At 40.8% G+C, this 7,170-nt stretch overlaps 1 protein-coding gene across 1 annotated transcript in view; it reads left to right on the forward strand.

Moving 5' to 3' along the window:
• The first annotated feature begins 7,019 nt into the window (after positions 1-7,019).
• Nbeal1 (neurobeachin like 1) overlaps positions 7,020-7,170 on the forward strand; it is a 195,561-nt gene continuing 195,410 nt past the window's right edge. Inside the window, exon 1 of the mRNA XM_010616111.3 lies at positions 7,020-7,038. The gene's annotated coding sequence lies outside the window, so the exon portion shown is untranslated. The remainder of the gene's footprint in view (positions 7,039-7,170) is intronic.

Below are 7,170 nucleotides of genomic sequence, written 5' to 3' on the forward strand. Positions count from 1 at the left end.
AAGAGAACTAAAAGAATCATATCACAGAGAAGTATGTGCACCCATGTTTATAGCGGCACAGTTTGTAATAGCTAAATCTTGGAAACAACCTATTTGCCCATCCGTTGGAAACTGGATAAAGAAGATGTGGTTTTTCTATAAAATGGAATATTACTCAGCCATAAAGAGCGAGAGAATAGATTCATTCATAGGAAAATGGATACATATTGAAGATATACTCCTAAGTGAAATAAATAAGTCCCACATGTGTAAATACCAAATAGTTTCCCTGGTGTGAATATTCTGCAACAATGCATAAGATTCTAATAAGATCACTGACATTTAGAAATTTGAAGACAGGAGCTAAAAGTGTAGGGAAGGTGTGATGCGTAGGGGAAGAACAAAAAGGGAAAAGAAAAAAATGTGAGAGAATGAAAAGATGAAAATAAAGTGTTTGTAGATGGGGAGGGGAGGAGCGGGTGAAGGGAGGGCAGGGACAAGGGTAAAAAATGAGAATCAAGACTTGCCATGTAGAGGTACATGATCCCAACAATGAATGCAACTGTACTGTATCCCTAAAATGTACCAATAAACTCAATAAAATTTCAAAAAAATAAAAAATAAAATAAAATAAAAAAGCCTAGGAACATGGAGTTCTGGATTTTAGATCCAGTTTCATCGACTGCAAATTGGGCTACAGAGCATGAGTCCCTTTGCTTTTTAGTTGTCATTTAATTTATTCCTCTAGCCATTGTGTTTCTATTCAAATTATTTCTTTCTTTCTTTTTTTTTTGGTACCAGGGATTGAACTCAGGTCCTTGCGCTTGCAAGGCAGGCCACCGAACCTCTGAGCTAAATCCCCGGCCCTATGCAAATTATTTCTGGAGCTTCACTGTCCAGTGCAGTAGTTACTAACTGCATTTGACTATTTTAAGAATCCTAAAAATTCATTTCTCAAGCCATATTTCAGTTGTATGATGGCTACTCCTGGCTAGTGCCTACTGCATTGAATTGCATAGATGTGGAATATTTTTATCATTGCAGAAAGCTTTATTTGTCTGGAGATCTCTGCAGTGGACCTGCTTTTATTATTCAGCAAGAAATGTAGGGGAAGGGGTAGTGTACTTTTCCAGGAATAGTGTCTGCAATGAGATTAGGGTAGTAAAATAGGGAACAAGTTTAGCATCTCAAAGGAAACAAGTTAAAGTCTTACCCCATACCTGGATGTCTGCATTTTATATTGCCCTTGGCAGGTGCTATCTTGCCTTAGGAGCACTGTGATTATGGCTTTCCCACACAGCCAAAAGTCTATAACCGTTTGCATACTCCTCTGTTCCTGAGGAAAGTCAACACTGGGCCTTGGGACTGGCTGGTCCTCAACAGACTGGGAATACCTGGAAACTGCTCAGCAGAATTTTATAGGGATGTGATGTTAGAGAATATTGCCTGAGAAAGAAACCTAAGAGAAGGAAAAGAAAGAGTAAAATAGCTGGTTCTCAGCAGCTGAAAGAACCAGAACACCTAGTCCTCTATCATAAGGCTTGGCTCAAATCACAAGGCTGAAATATTTGCACAGGATGATGGCACCGACTACAAGAGGAACTCAGCAGTTTCTAGAATAAATGGTCATGACCACCTGGTGGCCCAGTTTCCCACAAGAAGAAACATCTTTTTGGAATCATGCCCCTGGCCAATAGAAATTTACTGGACATTAATCCATCCCAGTAAACCCATAAAATTTCAGTGCTTCATTTGTTCTGGGAGCAGCCTGATACCCCACCCCCACCTTTTTTTTTGTACTGGGAATTGAACTCAGGGATTCACTCTTGCCAGGCAGATGCTGTACCGTTCAGCTATAGTCCCAGTTCCTAGCCCCCTTTTCTTGATCATTGCTAGTTCCTTTCTCACCCCTCCCATCAGAGTTTTGCCTGGGTATTTGCTTATTTAAAAAAACAAAGTTGGTAATGAATTACATGAACTCTACAGTAATATCTAGTTCTTTAGATCTGGTATCCTAAAGGAGACTACATATGGTAATTTGCTTTAATGAAAAGAACCTGGGGCTGGGGATTTAGTTCAGTGGCACCATGCCTGCATCAAAAGTGCAAGGTCCAAGTTCAATCCCTGGTACACCCCCCCCATAAAAGAATCTGTACTGTACACAGGTGGCTACATTCCAACCAATGTAGTAATAATCAGTGTTTTCATGCCCCTGTCTGGCACTGCAGTTTAGACAGTTGTATGATATCTACTAAAAAGGAATGGACAGTATTTCCAATGTCCAGAGGCTTGGCAGACTCTGGACAACAAGAAACAAATAAGTGATGGGACTGGGGATTTAGCTCAGTGATGCTGTGCCTGCCTCACAAGTGCAAGGTCCTGAGTTTGATCCCCGGTACTGGGAGAGGAGGTGGAGAAATAGCTGAACAAACAAGAACAAAAAACCAATACTCATTCTGAGATCCATAAGAGAAGTGAGAACACAGGGAAAACTATAGTCGCTCAAACTTGGAGGAAGGGAGGGAGTGTAGAGAAATACAGAGAATACAACTTACCAAAGTAGAAACCTCCACAGGAACTCTGGTTAGGGTGGGAAAACTTGAACCATAATTAGAATTACTGGAGACTTACTACAGACATGTGTATCAGTTTAAGTCTCCAGGGTGTGGGACCTATTTATTTTTAAAATAAATTTACCTCCAAAAGTTTGATTGGATTCGTAGTGAATAGCAGAGAAAAAATCCCCACTTGCTTCCAGCAGGGGGTTGAAGGAAAGGAGCAATTTTGAAATAAGCAGGGAATTCTGCTGTCCATAACAAGGCCTGCCCTTAAGAGAAGCTGTTTTACCAGAACCTGTGTTATTGAGATTTTATTGATATCCAGCCAACATCGGGGAAGAGAGATATCCCACTCAAGGTAGCTCTAAACTTCGATCCGAGAACTCTCCAAAAGTGGGGAAGAACTAAGAATAAGCATTTGTGAATTCACAATTCGCAGGCAAAGGCCCACCAAAAGACTATGTAGAATCACACAACTATAGAACGCTTTTTGTCCCACTACCACATTGCCAAAGACTTATTTACTGAAGTTCTTTGCAATCAGTACATCTTTTCCAGCTATCAAGAAAAAAATTACAAGCCATATGAAAAGGCAAAAAGCAATTTGAAGAGAAAGGGCAAAGATCAGAACTAAACTCATACATGATGGGGATGTTGGAATTACAGACTGGGAAGTTAAAACAACTATGATTTCTATACTTAGGGCTCTAGTGGTTAAAGTATACAGCAAGCAAGAACAGATGGGCAATGTGAGCAAAGAGATGGAAATTCTAAGAAATAAAAAGAAATGCTACAGGCCAAAATTATTGTAACAGAAAAGAATGGTTAATAGTGGGCTCTATGGACTTTATTACACTAAACATGGTTGATGAAAAAAAATGAGTTTGAAGATATGGCAAAGGAATCTTCAAAGCCAGGTGGGGTGGCAAATGACTGTGATCCCAGCACCTGAGAGGCTGAGGCAGGATGGTCCTGATTTTGAGGCCAGCCTGGACTTTAGGGAGACTTAGTCTCAAAAAAACTAACAAAAAATTTCCAAAGCAAAGAAAAAAATGTGATAAAATGAATCACAGTATCCAAGAACAATGAAGTAACTAGAAAACTGTTATATGTGCATAATGGCAGTTCTAAAGGGAGAAGAAAGGAACAGAAGTAACAATGACTGAGAATCTCCTCAACTCAGTGACAGATTTCTATCCACCACCTAAGAAGTTCAGTGAACAGAGAAAGGATTTAAGAAAGGGTCTTTTTTTGTTGTTGTTGTTCTGGACATTGAACTCAGGACCTTGTATTTATTTGCAAAGTAGGCGGTGGAACCACTAAACTAAATCCTCGGCCCCTTCTCTCCCTTTCCTTCTCCTCCCCTCCCCTCTCCTTTCTTTTCTTTTCCCCTTGGTACTGGGATTGAACTCATGCTAGGAAGAAGCATTCTACAACTGAGCTACATTCCATAACCCTGGTTTTTGTTTGTTTGGTTTGGTTGTTTTGTTTTTTTTTTTTTTTTTTTTTTTTTTTGTACCAGGGATTGTACTCAGGATCTTGCTCCTGTAAGGCAGTGACGGCACCACTGAGCTAAATTCCATAACCCTCTTTTAATTTCTTTTTAAAATTTTTTTGAGATAGGGCTCACTAAATTGTCCAGATTTGCCTCTAGTTTGTGATCCTTCTGCCTCAGCCTCACAAGGTGCTGGGGTTATAGGTGTGCACCACTCACCAGTTGGAAAGTGGATCTTGAAAAGCCATAAGCACTCCATACGTCTCCAGCTCTATGCAATGGAAACTGCATTCTATACTTAGAAGAATTATTTATTGGCTTGTTACCCCTAATGGAAATGGTGTGTGCAGGTATTATACAAGATGACACTCCTCATTAAGTTAATCTAATTAGTTTTACTTGTTCTGAATCACAATAAAAAAGAAACCCTAAAATATAATTTAGTTCCTGAAGTAATTACTATGAGGAGCTAATTTTCTGACCCCAAAATATGAATATTCCAATTGCTTTGGCAGATACATTTTTATTGTCAAGTTAATTCAGCGTCATTCTGAGGCTCTATCTGTGATATAAACTGAAAATTGTTGATATAAACTGAAATTCCTAATCCTGCCATCAAGTGAAATGTTGAGCACAGTCTGGGCCGATGGACTCAGGCAAGACACTTAACATTAATGTGGAGGTCTTTTATGACAAAAATCAGACCAGAAATATGCCTTTTTTTTTTTTTTTTTGGTACCAGGGATTGAACTCGGGTCCTTGTGCTTGCAAGGCAAGCCACCGAACCACTGATCTAGAAATATACTTTTAAAATATTAATCCATGTTACTTTAGAAGCTGCTAGGTCACAGTCTCATTAAGAAAGAATATTCTCAAGTTTTTGTGTCTTCCCTTCATGCTGAGGTTATTGCTTTGGGTCTCAGGGCATCTTGAAATCACCTTTAATTGCTCACCATAGGGCTGTGACTCTGTATGTACCGTGCACCCAGAGCTGTAAGATATACTATAGTCTCACTTGATTTCAAGCCAACTTTAAAGCACTGATAACTGATGATTGGTATTTTCTTCTAGACTAACATCCAATCTTAGGTTTCAAAAGAGAAGATTATTTTTAAAGCTTAACTAACATTTATATAAAAAACATTCCTAAGTCAAGGACTGATGCTTATTTTGTGCACCACTGAGTAAGCCAAAACCTAGTCCGAGCAACTTTACTCATCCAAGGCAGGCCAAATGGGTGGCTTCTCCAATTCGCCAAGAATATTACCTAAGCTGTGCCAAACGCCCTCAATTGTCTTTATATTCCAACGCTTGGTTTAAATATTCTCCTCTATCAAAACTGAGAAAGTCAAAGAAGCACCTGAAATAAAATCACTGCCCATCATATGCCTCATTTTCTTTTCAAAAGGAAATGGACGTGCATTATATAAGGAGATATACGGAGTAAGTGCAACTGACTGAGGACTGATATATCTAGCAACCACTTGAAGATGGAGAAACTGATAAAGTAAGATTGCTTTTGTTTTGGTTTTTGGTTTTTTGAGACAGGGTCTCACTGTGTAGTTGAAACTGCCCTGGAATTCACCATGTAGCCCAGGCTGGTCTCGAACTCACAGAGACCCTCCTGCCTCAGCCTCCGGAGTGCTGGGATTACAGGGGCGCGCCCCCACGCCTTTTTTTTTTTTTTTTTTTTTTTGTACCGGAGATAGAACTCAGGTCTTTGCACTTGGGAGGCAGGCGGTAGAACCACTGAGCTATATCCCCGGCCCCTGTTGTTTTTGATTTTTGAGATGGGGTCTTTCAAGCCCTTCTGTGAAGTTTTGACACGTTGAGTTTAATTTGCCTGCGAGATAACTGAGGAGAAATACTGAATGTAAAATGTAATTTCCGTATAAAACACTGAAGACATAATTTGCACGCAATTACTGTCAAGTCTGTCACGGTGGAGTGAGGGGCTGGGATTTAGCTCAGTGGTTCCAGCGCCTGCTTTACAAGCGCAAGGACCGGAGTTTGATTCCTGGTATCAAAAGAACAAGAACAACAACAAACAAACAACAGGAATTATGCACACTTAGGGCCGGGGATTTAGTTCAGTAGTTCCGCTTTATTTCACGTTGCAGGGAACCAGCCGCTACTGACAACAGTAAAGCAATGAGCATGACTGTGTTCCAATACAAATTTCAAACCCTGAAAGTTAAATTTCTAATTTTCATGTCAAAAATTTTGGTTTTTAAAAACTTTTTTATTTCTCTTAAGTTTTAAGTAGTGAGGTTTGTAAAACCTAAACATTTAGTCTCCAGCCGTTTATAGGAAGTTAGAATAATTCTTACAATGGAAACAAAATGGCATTAGTTGATCAGTCTCGAAGCTAATTAGTACTGAAGCTTTATTCCACAATTTACTTCTGTGTGTGCGCGCGCTTGGAACTGAACCAAGGTCCTCTAAACATACTTGTACTAAAAAATGATTAATAGTACGCGTTTTCTTCCCCTAAACAAAACAAAAACCTTTGAAAGTTGTAAACCTAGGCTGTAAAATCCGTTTGTCTTTTTTGTGGGTACGGGTGATCGAATTCAGGACCTCGTGCTTGCCAAGCAGGCGTGGCGCCACTGAGCTACACCAGCTCCCAAATTCGTTTGTCTTTAATTTTTTTTTTCCCAAAAAAGCGGTACCCCTTCAAAGTCTGCGGCAGTGGTGAAAGGAACCTTTTGCATTGGACCGTGACAGGGTAAATACCAGGCACAAACACAACTAAGAAAAAGGATTTTTTTCTTAGGGTTGTGTTATCTGCACATTAGTACAAATTCGTTGGCTCAGCCCCACTCCTACAAAGAAATCAAAACGAAGTCCCCTCTAGCTGTCACCAGAGGGATCCTCTCCCTCAGCTGCTTCGCGGAAGTGACGCCACAGCCGAAAGCTCCGCACATACATCTTCATGGGGGCGGGGTAGGGCGCTGACGTCGGCACACCGGTCCTGACTCGCGCACCCCGACTGAGGCTGCGCAGGTATGCTGGGCGGGGCCTTAGGTTACCCCGCCCCTATTCGGCCCTAGCAAGTAAGGCACTCCCGGGCCTATGCCTGAAGGCGGGGTAAATCCTCAGCGGCCGGAACGATCAGCCGAGGCGGCGCCCCGCCCC

This window comes from Fukomys damarensis, unplaced genomic scaffold, assembly GCF_012274545.1.
Source record: "Fukomys damarensis isolate Sample0158 unplaced genomic scaffold, DMR_v1.0_HiC HiC_scaffold_16, whole genome shotgun sequence".
Taxonomy (NCBI): domain Eukaryota; kingdom Metazoa; phylum Chordata; class Mammalia; order Rodentia; family Bathyergidae; genus Fukomys; species Fukomys damarensis.